The sequence below is a fragment of the Lissotriton vulgaris genome, chromosome 9, assembly GCF_964263255.1.
Source record: "Lissotriton vulgaris chromosome 9, aLisVul1.2, whole genome shotgun sequence".
NCBI classification, from domain to species: Eukaryota; Metazoa; Chordata; class Amphibia; order Caudata; family Salamandridae; genus Lissotriton; species Lissotriton vulgaris.
Window position 1 is genome coordinate 637,707,537 of NC_141697.1, and position 13,757 is coordinate 637,721,293.

Consider the following 13,757-nt stretch of genomic DNA (forward strand, 5'->3'; position numbering starts at 1 on the left):
CAGGCTTCTCTTCCAAGGGTTAATGGGCGATCTCTGCCAGCGCCAATTCGGAAAAGTAATCTGGGATCCAAAGACATCCTTCACATTCACACAGTCAGTGGATACTGTGAAACTGAAAGTATTTTTTACAGACGGAAGTTCACGTGGAAAAAAAAAACAAAACCCTGCGGGACCAAGTGTGTCTCTCTTGCAGCTTATGATACTCCGAGCTGCTACTAAAAGTCTCAAGGCAAACGGCACATCACTCACCCTGCGGCACAAGGTCTGGGTGAAAAGCACCCCCGACACACCCTGCCTCCCCCAAAAATCAAGCTGTCCATGGAGCAGGCGATGTGCCTGTGCCGACTCCCACCATGAACAGAATTTTGCTGGTCAATTCATCATCGTTCAGACAATGTTAAATGGTAACCCGCCTGTAACCCCTATTTGTGGGGGGCTCACAAGGGTTAAACAGACGCGGTGTCCGGCACAGGGACCCACGCTGCAATGCTTGGCGGCAGAGGCTGGCGTGACTGACGTTTGCATTGACCGACACTCATTCCTGTATTACAAGCGAATGACAGAAGAGTGTTAGGGACTGTGGTGCGGAGGCACCTGCTTGGCGCTGTCACACAGTCCAGAGTGAAGGGGAGCAGCTGGCGAGGAGGGGGCACGGGAGAGGCTGCAGGTGCTAGATGCAAGTGACAGCCGATGAGCACGGGAGAGACTGCAGAGAAGCGGCAGTGAGGAGGGTATGGGGTGGCAGACTGGGGTGTTGAGGCTGCCGAGTAGAGGCATAGGGTTAAAGCATAGGGGCACAGACATGGCGGGTAGAGCATGGGTTGACGGCGTAGAAACATTTGAATAGAGGCACATGGGAAGGAAAGTAAAGGATATGTAGAGCCGCAAGGAAATATCAGGGGTAGAGCTAACCTCTTCGGCAGGGCACAAGTCCTAAACAAGCAAAGCAGTAAAGGGGGGCAGGGATGTGAATGGGCAAGCAGCAGATGGCGAGCAAAGACCAAACAAGCTCTAGGCATTGCTGTGGGGAGCGGGGGGAGGAGAAATGTGAGACACGGCCTGGCAGCCGTGAAGTGTGAAGCAGTGGGCGGGGGAGGAGAAATGGGAGACACGGCCTGGCGGCAGTGAAGTTTGAAGCAGTGGGCGGGGGAGCCCTTTGAAGTGAAGCTCTCCGAGGGAAAAGCGCGTGCTTGTGTTCTCGTGAACTGTCGGAAATCCGCCCGATGGTTTGAGGACTTAGTTTGCCCACTAAAATTCTCCCATATCCATTCCTTGCGGAATGGGATAGGTGAGCCTTAAAAAATTAATTAATTAATTCATTCATTCATTAACTGCAGATGTAAGAATGTCTGTGGTGTGGGCAGGGAGGACTCAGTTTAATAATTACAGGTGAGAAAATAATAGTATTTCAATGCTTCTCTTTTGTCGCAGAGTCTTGCTAAGCGATAGGTTGCTGCCGAGATGTATGTCCAGTGTTCGCTATAAACTATAGTCTAAAGGTGCACTGCCAGAGGAAGCCCAGCAAGGCTGAAACATGTCTTATTGCCCCTCTGTCCCCTTTGAACTGCTTTGCATGCTTTTGATTGGAGTCGCATTGAGTGAGACTAGTTAAAAACCAATTAAAAGAAATGTTCTCAGGGTAGTTGCCAGTGGTTAAGGGTGATTCAAAAATGTCTATCAATTACTTGTTTTGCTTCTGAAAGGGGTGATCCTGGAGTAGAAACCAGGAACTATCTTCACCCCAGCCCTACCAGCCTCACATTTTCGCTATTGGGTAATGTCGCTCTCCGCAGGCGGGTTCTTGAACGAACACTAGCGTCAGTTGCCAGGGCATGTTTCTGTGCCAGCCTGCTATTATTCGCTCACTGATGACTAACGCTCAGTATTTACTTCAATTTGCAGGCCCGGGCCCTGTTCCAACCTGAGCCCTCCTCCTCCTCGAGTGGGCGGCAGCAGCACCCCAGGTGTGGAGCGGGGTTTCTTTGCTGTAAATCTGTGTGAACGATGACCAGTGTGCGTGATCTAGGGGTGACTCATTGCTTACAGGGGGAGGCGGGAAGCGAGCTGGATATTTGCAAGCGGCTCTGCCATTCCACCTCAGCCCTGCCCCAGCATGGACCTTGCAATTTCAGTCGCGCACTCACACATCTCCGCCAGTGCCCATTAAACATGGCCATGAACACACTATTCCCATGCTGTGAAGTACACTCAGCTATGCCAATCCACCTCTTAATTCTGAGAACAGCCAGCTCAAACACCCTCGGCTATTCAGGACAGGAACATCATAGTGCTCTGCCAGTGAGGTACCGCCTGCTCCTCAGCATTCCCGCCATTCCTACCCTGGGGCAAGACGTCACGTGACTCTACCAAAGCGTCTCAGCGCAGGAACTGCAAAGTACAAGGCAGGGTCCCCTGGGCAGGTCCCAGTGCAAGATCGGAAATGTGACGTGAATTGTGTAGTCCGGTCGCACAGCTGTGGGGTTGACGATGCTACTATTGTTGGTCTACTGGGCTTTGAATCGACGCTTTTCGGTTGGCACCGAGTGTTGTATTTCCGGTCTAACAGTCACACACCACACTACGCTTACAACCAAACATACACACAAAATAGTAACCACGCCCATACTACCGAGGACCCCACTCAAAAGAAACAGAAAACAGACACGATTGTTTGACAGAATGCTTGGGACCAGGGCGCCGCGAAGCCTTCCTATTAGCAAAACAGCGCTATTGGAAATACCGTTAACATAACATAGCAGATGCAGAAGTGATTTAAAGGTTGCACGGTCGGACAAGTTCTGCAGTGCTGGGGGATTGTTACTACAAACGAAGGTGGCGCTGCTACAGCTGTGTGCGTGTGATGGGAGGCGGGAGAAGGGGGCGCTGCTGAACCGATGCACCCTAGTGAACGCTAGCTCTGAATGACTGCCCCCCAGCCCCTCCTTGCCAAGCCCTTGTGATCGGTCCACACACACTCTCCGTTTGAGCAGCGGCGGCCGGGCGCCGCGGGAAAGCGCCTCGGCGGCAGGCTGACACGTTGGCGTTGGGTGGGAAGAAAACATCGGACGTGAGGAGGCAGAAGCCGCAGCAGCATCTGTCAGCGAGCAGCAGTGGCACGAAGGAGCGACACCAGCAACAGGTTGCCAGTGAGCAGTCTTCGGCACCCCGCAGCAGCCTCGGCATAACTGTCGTCAGCAGAAGCAGCAGCAACAGGATCTGAGTGCAAGGCAGTGGTACCCATCACCAACATCACCAGCAGCAGGTCCGGCTGCGAGAGCAGTGAGTGTCAGTCAGCATTGGCGGGAGGTTGGTGTGAGTGTGCGGATTGTGGTACCAAGCGGCAGCATCACGTTGCTATAGCGAGGTGCTCGCGCTGCTGATGGAGCTGGGCTGTATCTGCTGAGGTGCGGGAGAGGGTTCTTTGTGCAGGGGAAAGCGGCAGAAACCACCGACCCACTGAGCTGTGCCTTCGCACTGATTGCCCTAAATATTTGCTCGCCTCCCCCCCCCCCCCCCCACCCCCCAATATATGTCCCCTCTCACGGGGTCTCCTTAAATATCTTCTCCCGCTGAGTATCGTGAGATATATCTTAATGCTCAGCTGTCCCACCCGCAAGTTACCTTGACATGTCGTGGGGATGAATATGCTTAAATGCCCCCACACCGGCCATTCTCAAAAATACCCCACGCTGTGATGCACAGATGTCCCCTGACGCTGCCTTCCCTCACATGTGCCCCATTGCCTAATTTCAGATGCCCCTCTTACCGATCTCCCTCAACTGTTGCTGTCATTGGCTTGCTTGTCTTCAGATGTCTCACACACTGATCATTACCAGATGTTTATCGTATTGGTTATTCTCTTATTACCCCACTGCAGTTTTCCTCAGGTGGTCACTCATAATTCTCAGATACACCCTCCCTCACTCTGGTAATCTCAAGTTATCTCTTGCCCTAGGAAACCATCAGTATTCCCTGTCACTGGTTCTTTTAAGAGGTCTCTTTGTGCTACTTATCCTGAGAGGGTAGCCTTTTTGGTTATTCTGAGCCGTCTCCAACCCTGGCTTACTGTAGTTGTCCCCCACTAATTGTTTAGGTCTCCTTGCTCTGGTTATCCTGAAATGCCATCTCATGCTGGTTCCACTGAGATGTCTTCTCACACCTCTCATTCAGCCTTGTCCATCACATTGTCCATTGGAGATGTCCCCTGCCTAGGTTATCAGAAACATGTCCAGTTACACTGTTTTCCCAGCCATGTCTTCACATTGGCTATCCCAGGGATATCCCTTAGTTTAGTCACCCCTGAGCTGTCCTCCCCCCTTGTTATTTGAGAGATGTTTCCTTACATCTGCTATCTCAGAGATATCTCTTAGTTTCGTCACCCGAGAGATGTTCTTCTCTCTTATTGTTTCACGGCGATAGCCTAACATTCTTGATCTCACAGATGCCCTTTGCAGCACCACCCTCTGCAGTTTTCTCAGAGAAGTTCTATCACATTGGCTATCTCAGAGATGTCCCAACATGTCCTTCACACTTTTTGGCTTGCTACAGGGCAGACGGTGGCTACAGGATCCGAATGGTGGCGGCTGAGGTCAGGGCTTTAAGTGGAATGAAAGAACTGGAGGGGGTCTCTCAAAGGGGCGTGGCCAGTGTAATTAGGGGCATGGCTTTAAAACACTTACGCAAAAAATCTGTGTTTAGCATAGTGTGCCGCCCGACTTGTATTTTGCTCTTTCTGTCATTGAATCCAGATATGTGATACAACAAGTAACATCATACTTACAACAAGTAAGTACTATTGGCTTTGTCAATGGTTATTAGTTGCATAAGATAAATAAGCTGCAACTATGGCTTGTTACATATAATATTGAAAAAGCTTCCAATTAAAGCCCTGGTGACCCTACCACAATGTTGCTGCTCTTTCAAAAAGAGAAGGGAAATCCATAAAGAAAATGACTCTTTAAAGGATTTCCCTTCCCCCACAGTGCTCACCTGACATGACGTCATGCCGTAACTTCTCCGCTAGTTAGAAGTGAGGGCAGCGCACATCGATGTGCTTGCTGTCTCGAAACGGGTCTCTGTCGGGCTGTTTTGCGCCCTGGCACTTTTTTCCAGGCTACAGTGACAGCAAACTACTGTCACTGCAGTCTGGGAAAAAACACGGACCACCTGTGCCAGGGCTCAATACAGTGCCAGATAGAGAACCGTTTCTAGACCCCCATAAAAAAACTGCCAGTGCTCAGACCCCTGGAGACCCGGCCCACTTAAAGCCTTGGCTGAGGTTGTTTGTCACTTGTGTCCTGGTGTCCATCTGTCATGGCTCTGCAAACTGGGCCAAGTAGTCCCCTTTCTGCAACTGACTCTCAGAAAGAAACTGGTCCTAAGATGCTAGCTTGACAGTTCGAGCTGGACCGTTGCCATGAGGCACAGGGTCAAGGCTGATTTGCATATGGGCAGGTCTAAACTGGGGTAGCATGGTGAGCAAACAAATGATGGATTTAACCCAGACCTCTTGACTGGAGGTGAATGTTTTGATTTGTTCTGCATTCCATCCATCAATTGTGTGTCTTTTGACTCTCAGAGTCCCAGAGTAGCAAGGGTGAACAGTCACATGCTTCTCAGGGAGGTAGTGTGGGGAGGCACAGCTTGGAGCTTAACAGCCAACCAACAGATACAATAGTGTATTGCCCAGCCCAGTCTTTGAATAAAACACAGTACTGTAACCACACAGCACTACTTATTACTACGTAGAGCAATCAGGGGAATGCGACACAGGGTTAAAATCCTGATTGTAATGTTGAGATGCAATACTCGTCAGTATTTTACAGGTAAGTATGAATCCTTTTTAGATATAAATATATATATGTATATAAAAAGATATTTATAGTATGTTCATTTTCAAAGTGTGTACTATTAAATAATAAAGTATTGTTTTTGTGTATATATATATATATATATAATTCACAAAAAAAACATAGGTTTCACAATTGTTATAGTTAGGAATTAGCTTTTAAAAAACCTTTGGAATTCACTGAAAAAACCATAGGTTTCACACCAGTTATAGTTAGCTGAACAGTTTACTCATACAAAACCATTGAAATTTCCTCGTTATAGTTAGTTGGACTCAGTCATCAGTGATGTCACTGACCATGTCATGAATGATGTAATATGTGACATCATCAGCAGTGGATTGCGGGCGCGCGAGTTATAGTCCAACTAACTATAACGAGGAAATTTCAATGGTTTTGTATGAGTAAACTGTTCAGCTAACTATAACTGGTTTGAAACCTATGGTTTTTTCAGTGAATTTCAAAGGTTTTTTAAAAGCTAATTCCTAACTATACCGATTGTGAAACCTGTTTTTTTTTGTGAATTTCAAAGGTTTTTTAAAAGCTAATTCCTAACTATAACGTTTGTGAAACCTATGGTTTTTTCAGAGAATTTCATAGTTTTTTTAAAAGCTAATTCATTTGTATATCGACTTTGTAACCTACGATTAATTTTTTTTTGTTAGCTGTTTTTTACAACAATTAATTAAATTTTTTAAAAAACAAACATTTGTTAAATATATATATATTTTTTTTACATTTTTTCCTGGTGCGCTCAGGGTGCGCGCACCGGTAAGCTCTCTCGAGAGCGCATCGACAGCGCTATTTCTGCGTTCGTAAAAAAAAATATGTATGAAAAGTAAATAATAATGGAAGACATTTAGTAACATACTTATAAAAGCAGTATTTTTGATTTACGAAATGAAAATGATTTTGCATTTCCGTAAAGCTATCGAAACGTCACTTAGGCGCGCCGCGTAAGCGCCCCCGGAAGCGCCTTTGTTCGAGCCGCATAAGCGCCCCCGGAAGCGCCTGCATTCGCGCCGCGTAAGCGCCCCCGGAAGCGCTTCGGTGCTCGCAGCGTAAGCACGTCAAGTCATGTGACCTTAAAATAACTCTTTTCATTGGTTGCTAATAGTTTTTTTTTACAAAGAATGAAATCCCCACCCATTTCCTTCACTTCTTCTTTCACTTTTGTGACTGCAAGACCAGTCTTTCTGCTGTCGGATCTTTGTTGGATTAATATCTTGGATTACCATGGCTGCCAGACCATCCAGCAGTGAAGATGACTCAAATGAATTTCTTGATGAAAAGCTTCCTCAGCCGAAAATTTAAGAACACTTCATATGGAAGTTTTTTTCCATTCCAAATGACCAGAAAAAAGTAAATGCTCCAAAGATGGAGTGCAGGTTTTGTCACACTGTCCTGTCACGGGGTGACCCCACCAAGAAATATTCTTTTGGAAACTCCACTATGATTCGCCATGTCGAGAGGAGGCACCCCCAGAACTTTGCCCAGGAGAGTGTCAGGGCTCTGGCACGAGAGGTTCCCAGTGATGGGGCCTCTACTTCAACCGGAGGAGCAACTACTTCAGTGAGGGGGCGATCGCAAGAGCTGATTCCTAACATTCAGCCCGCTTTTAATAAAGGCATTATTAAATGCAGAGACTGTGATAAGCTACTTTGCTATGGGGAACAAAGTGTTCTGCTCATGGTTCGAGCATTGGAGAACCATCGCTGCTGTTCCCAGCCCTAAATTTTTTTTTTTGCCATTGTTGAGCAGTTTTGTGACACACTCCAGCAATGCATCACTTTTGCGCTTACAGATACGTCTGAAATGCTATCGTATCTGTAAGTACTTGCGACATAATGCATCATATATTAAATATGACGCATAAGTAGAAGAGTGAAGGCCTCATTTATGAGGCCATGCGTCACTTTTACGCCACTGGTGTGTCACTTTTGGTGACGCACCAGTGCTGTTAAAAATGCACCTTGTTCAGTCATATTTACAAAGTGACGCATCTAGGTATATGCGTCACTTTGTAAACCCCTGCGCCACATTATACCTACGTCAGGTGAAATGTATGCAAAAGAGGCGTATTGACGCAAGAAAGGGTCGTAGAGGTGACGCAGTGAAATCTATGAGATTTCACAGCGTCACTTTTAGGACGCCGTTGTGTCAAAATCTTGCGCCTGTCTCACAGATGGAGGCCCTTTCACATGGGACTTGCCCCATGTGAAAGGATGCATTGCTGGAGTTGTGTCACTTTTGTGACACACTCCAGCAATGCATCACTTTTGCGCTTACAGATACGTCTGAAATACTGAGGTATTTGTAAGTACTTGCGACATAATGCGTCATATATTAAATATGACGCATGAGTAGAAGACTGGAGGCCTCATTTATGAGGCCATGCGTCACTTTTACACCACGGTGCGTCACTTTTTGTGACGCACCAGTGCTGTAAAAAATGCACCTTATTGAGTCATATTTACAAAGTGACGCATCTAGGTTGTTGCGTCACTTTGTAAACCCCTGTGCCACATTATACCTACGTCAGGTGTAATGTATGCAAAAGGGGTGTATTGACGCAAGAGAGGGTCGTAGAGGTGACGCAGTGAAATCTAAGAGATATCACTGCGTCACTTTTATGAGGCTGTTGCGTCCAAATCTTGCGCCTGCTTAACAGCAGCCGTAAGACTGACGCAGGCCCTTTCACATGGGACTGGCCCCATGTGAAAGGATGCATTGCTGGAGTTGCATCATTTTTGTGACACACTCCAGCAATGCATCACTTTCCTCTAAACACTCAACATTATTTTTTTACTCAATTTTTTTACACTGTTTTTCCCCGTGGTGCACTCAGGGTGCGCGTACCAGAGAGCGTACCCGGGAACGCAGCCAGCGCTTACCCCGCAATTTAAAAAAAAAAGAACAACGTTTTTTTGCCCTTCAGGGTCCTTCTAGGCCCACCTCAGAAAACCTAGGGGGTCAGGGGGTGTCTACTCTGCCCCTTTTAATTATATCCCCCTTTCTTTTTTCACCTCTTGTGTCTCGATTCTACTGAGACACAAGATGGCGGACTCTCCGGACTATTTAGAATATTGACAGACACCCGACAGCCAATCAGCTTTCCGCTCGCGCACTCCCGTAGCGCGCCGGGTGCGCTCCCAGGTCCGCGCTCCCGTGAGCGCTAGGAGCGCGCCTATAGATATATATGTGTTTTTGAAGTTAATTTTCAAAAAAACCACTGGAGCAATTTTCAGCAAATATAGCAAAGGCACATCTGCGTACTAGTCCCTACAATTTTGCCAAGTTTGCCGTAATTCAGTTCAGCGGTTCGGGCTGTAGACTTGTCAGACCGTCCTATGGAAATTAACATGGGGAAAACACGTTTTGGGAGCCCCCTTTTTTCTCAGCCCCCACTTCACGAATCCCCCCGAAACTTTCAGGGAAGGAGCGCAGCGGAGCTGGCCAATAGAATGATGCGGATTTCCTATGGTAGCCAATCCTAACTATAACTACCTACTGGCGACCACTGATGACATCATCCTTGTAAAAGAGTGGCAGACCTCCTCTCAGCATAATATAACCTTTGAAACACACATTCAAAATAGAAACAAAAAATGTCAAAACAATGGAGATACCAATACCAGTTACAACAACCTATTCAGTAATTCCATTTTGTTTTTGGCCTTGGGGGTCCTTATGGGACCCCTAAGCAGGCCTAGGGGGTCAGAGTGTTTCTACCCTGCCCCCTTTGAGTGTTTTTCACGTTTATTTTGCTGCTTTCTTGTACCTCGGTTCTACCGAGGCACAAGATGACTGGCAACACTTCCTGGTTTGGAGTGTTGACAGCCGATTAGCATAAAGCTCGTGCTCGGGAAGGTAAGAGTACTGTACGCGTACGGTACTTTGTCTATAGAAATATCTATGAATTTACTTTTGATTTCTAAGAAACTACTGAACGGATTTACACCATTTAACAAAAAGCGTAATCTGCGAACCAAACTCTACCTTTTTGCCAAACTTGGTGTAATTCCGTTCAGCAGTTCGGGCTGTAGCCTCACTTAAAGAACCCTATGGAAAATTGCATGGGGAAAACATGTTTTGGGACCCCCTTTTTTCTCAGCCCCCGCTTCACCAATCACCCCGAAACTTTCAGAGAAAGAGCGGAGCAGGCCATTTTCTTGGAGAATTTCGTGAATATTCGACGACCAGTGCCAAAGTTATTCCAAATAGAATGTTGCGGATTCCCTATGGAAACTAGGTCCTAACTATAACTATCTACTGGTGTCCGCCAGTAGGCAATATATATATATATATATATATATATATATATATATATTGGGATATTGAACGGGACCCACATGCGGAGGCCCATCTGTGGGCTCGGAACTTTTTGGCAACAGCAATATTTACGTGCACCCATTAGGGTAGAGTTCGCTAATCCAGACTACAACACCCACAAGTCAATACACTCAACAGAGCAGCCCATCGAAGGGTGACATTTTTCCTTGTGTGTGTATGGGTCAGAATAGCACGAAAGACTGTCGAAGCCTCTGATGAAGTGCGGCAGCACAGAAACGCGCCAGGCATGCATAACTCAACACAAAAGCTGTTATTTGCATCGGCATTCCGGTTCTGTTCTTACCCTTTAAAAGCCTGGTGCTAGCAGATGTCTGAGTGCGTCTTTGTTCCGGTGGGGAACTTTGGAGCTTATATATATATATATATATATATATATATATATATGGTTTATATTTTCCTGTAAATTACTTACATTTTTGTGGTAAAGGCCTGCATGGTAAAGGCATTTGCTTAGTAAAAAATTTACAGGTAGGTGCAAACATGTTTATCCAAATGCGAAACTTCATAAGAAGTGGGCATGGACTCCAGATATTAAAGTGCAAATGTTTATTGTTGCAACTGCTCACGAGTGTCCATACTTATATATTTACTGAGAAATCCAAAGGTTACAGGGACGTTAAAGTTAGGCTCAGATTTTACCCATACAAAACCATTAAAATTCAGCAAATATAGTTTCCTGAGCTAACCATAACTTACGCCCCGCAATGCACCGCTTATGATCTTACATATTACATCACTCATGAAATGGTCAGTGACATCACTGATGACATAATTGATGACATCTCAAATGACATCACTGATGAGTTATTTGGATTGAGAAGGATAGCATAGGGTAAAAGAGGGAAAATATTGCTTTTATACAGTGCTTGTTTCCCCTGATGGGGTGTTGAAGTGCTTCTTTTTTTGTCGAGTAGCACGCTACTCTGGTACTCATTAAAGGATTAGTGTTGAATTAGTATAGTGAAATATGAAAGTAATTTGAGTGGTGGATGTTAGTCAGTTATTGGGATAGAGTAGGGTAGCAGAGGGATAGAAGAGGGACAAGGTTTGCACATATATATAGTACTTGTTACCCCTAATGGGGTGTTGAAGCGCTTTTTTAGCGAGTAGCATGCTACTCCAGAATCCATAAAGGATTAGTGGTGAATTAGTATAGTGAAATATGAAATTTGAGAAGTGGACATGTTAGTCTGTTATTTTGATTGAAAAGGATAGTGGAGGGATAAAAGAGTGAAGACTTTAGACTTAAAAAATATATATATATTTTTTTGAAGGTCATAGCAGTAATAGGAGGGTTGGGATGAGTAAAAAATGATGTGGGGGAAGAGTCAGATTGAAGAGTTTAGAAAGGCTTGTTTTGGGGGATCAATATAACAAAAGAGGTGTCGGGTGGTTCAAGGAGGATAGAGTAGGGGAGAGTCTAGAAAGGGCTATGTTGGGGATCACAGTAGTGGAATGGGGTTTGGCATGAATAAGAGAGTGGAGGTAGTGGATATATTGATAGAGGTATAGGGTGAGAAATAAGCTAGTGCATTGGAAAGAGTAGTAGAAAGAGGTTTGAGATGAGTCAGAGAGTTGAGGTAGAAGATATATTGAGAGAGGTATAGGGTGAAAATAGGCTAGTGTATTGGATATGCTGAATTAGAAGAAAGTAATACATATATAGATCCATAAGTACATGGAAAGTTTATAGATGCATAAAGGAAGTAAGTAAATATATTGATAGAGGTATAGGGTGAGAAAAAGGGTAGCACATATAATATATATTTGTTGTTGTTGAGGAAAGTAATAAATATATAGATCCAAGTACATGTAAGGTATATAGATGCATAAAGGAAATAGGTGTAAATAGATTAAAGATGCATTCGATAAACTCTGGTTTTGAAGTGTCGTACATACAGTTTTAATTTTTTTAAACATAATTATTCTCCATGTTAATACAGAGCATTACATATATGTAGGTACATATCTATAGTACAAATAAATGCTCATATACAGAGGGATATGCTGTTTATTTTTGTTTGCGTATGGTGCTTATGTGGGGAAGAGCCAATTCTTGAGTAGTTTTCTGAAGAAAAAGTGGTTATTGGTGATCTTATGTTGGGGGTAAAGAGTTCCATATTTTTGCTGCTTGAACAAAGAAGGATGTGCCACCCATGGGGTTTTACTTGTATCCTAGGATTTTAACTTGAGGTGCCCCTCAAGAGCTGAGGTTCCTATGATGAATGTGTTTAGTGATTTTACTCCTGATGAAGAGCGGTCCTATTCCATGTATGGCTTTGTGGGTGATACAAAGCAGCTTGAATGTGGATCTTCTGGAAACCGGTAATCAATGTAGGGCTTTTAAGGCGTGGAGATGTGGTCTCGCGGTTTGACATGCAAGAGTAGTCTGGCAGCTAAGTTTTGAATCCCTTGTAGTCTTTTCATAGTCGCTGAAGGTGATCCGTGGTAGAGGCTATTGGCATAATCAAGTTTGGACAGAACAAGTAAGATGATAGCTTGGACCTTGTGTGGGAATCCCAAATAGGGGAAGATTTGTTGCAGAGTTTTTATAGTAACAACACTTGATGTTGCTAGTTTGTCCACTTGGGCATTCATCGATAGCTTAGAGTCCATGGTCATTCCGAGGTTTCTTACTTACTGAGTAGCACTGTGACTGTCTGTATCAGTGTGGGAGTCTGTGACTGTTTTGGTGTGTGAGTGGCTGTATCGGTGAGTGAATGATTGTGTGATTGGCTGTATGGGTGTGTGAGTGTGTGTGTGAGTGGCTATATCCGTGACAGTGGTGGCTGTGTGGGTGCCTCTGTGGGTAGATGAGTGTGTGTGTAAGTGGCTGTATCGGTGACTGAGTGGCTGTGTGAATGGCTCTGTGGGTGAGTCACTGGGTGAGTAGGTGGATGTATGGGTTAATGAGTAGCTGTTTGACTGGATGCATGGGTAAGTAAGTGAGTATGTGAGTGGCTGTGTTGCACAGTAATTATTTCTGTGAGTGGCTGTATAGATGAGTGAGTGGGTGCATGAGTGATTGCATTGATGTGTGAATTGTATACAAGTAGTTTTGTGGGTGAGGGAATGAATGTGTGAGTTACTGTATGGGTAAGTGAGTAGCTCTGTTAGTAGCTGTATGGCTGAGTGAGTGGCTGTATGGCTGAGTGAGTGTTTGTGTGCGTGGGTGTGTGAATGGGTATGTGAGTGGTTGTATGGGCGTGCGAATGGGAATGGTTTTGTGGGTGTGGGAGTAGCTGTATGGGTCTGTGAGTGGCTGTGTGAGTGTGAGTATAAGAGGTTGTATGGGGATGTGACTGGATGTGAGAGTGGGTCTGTAGATGATATCATCAGTGATGTAATTTGAAATGTCATGAGTGATGTCACTGACCATGTCATGAGTGATGTAATATGTGAAGTCATAAGGATAGCACTGTGGGGGCATGTGTTATAGTTGGTTAAGCTAAATATAACTGCTGAATTTCAATGGATTTGTATGAGTGAAATCGGAGCCTAACTATAATGTCCCTGTAACCTTAGTTTTTTCAGTGAATTTCTAAGGTTTTTAAAATT

The 13,757-nt window shown here is 45.1% G+C and overlaps 1 protein-coding gene across 2 annotated transcripts in view; it reads left to right on the top strand.

The window, feature by feature from the left end:
* LOC147692007 (transmembrane protein 272-like) overlaps window positions 1-13,757 on the top strand; it is a 274,212-nt gene that overhangs the window by 22,454 nt on the left and 238,001 nt on the right. Inside the window, exon 1 of one of the 2 annotated variants that reach the window (XM_086938299.1) lies at window positions 2,640-3,279. The exons of the other annotated variant lie outside the window; for it this stretch is intronic. The gene's annotated coding sequence lies outside the window, so the exon portion shown is untranslated. Of the gene's footprint in view, window positions 1-2,639; window positions 3,280-13,757 lie in introns of those variants that run through there. 2 annotated transcript variants of the gene reach the window in all.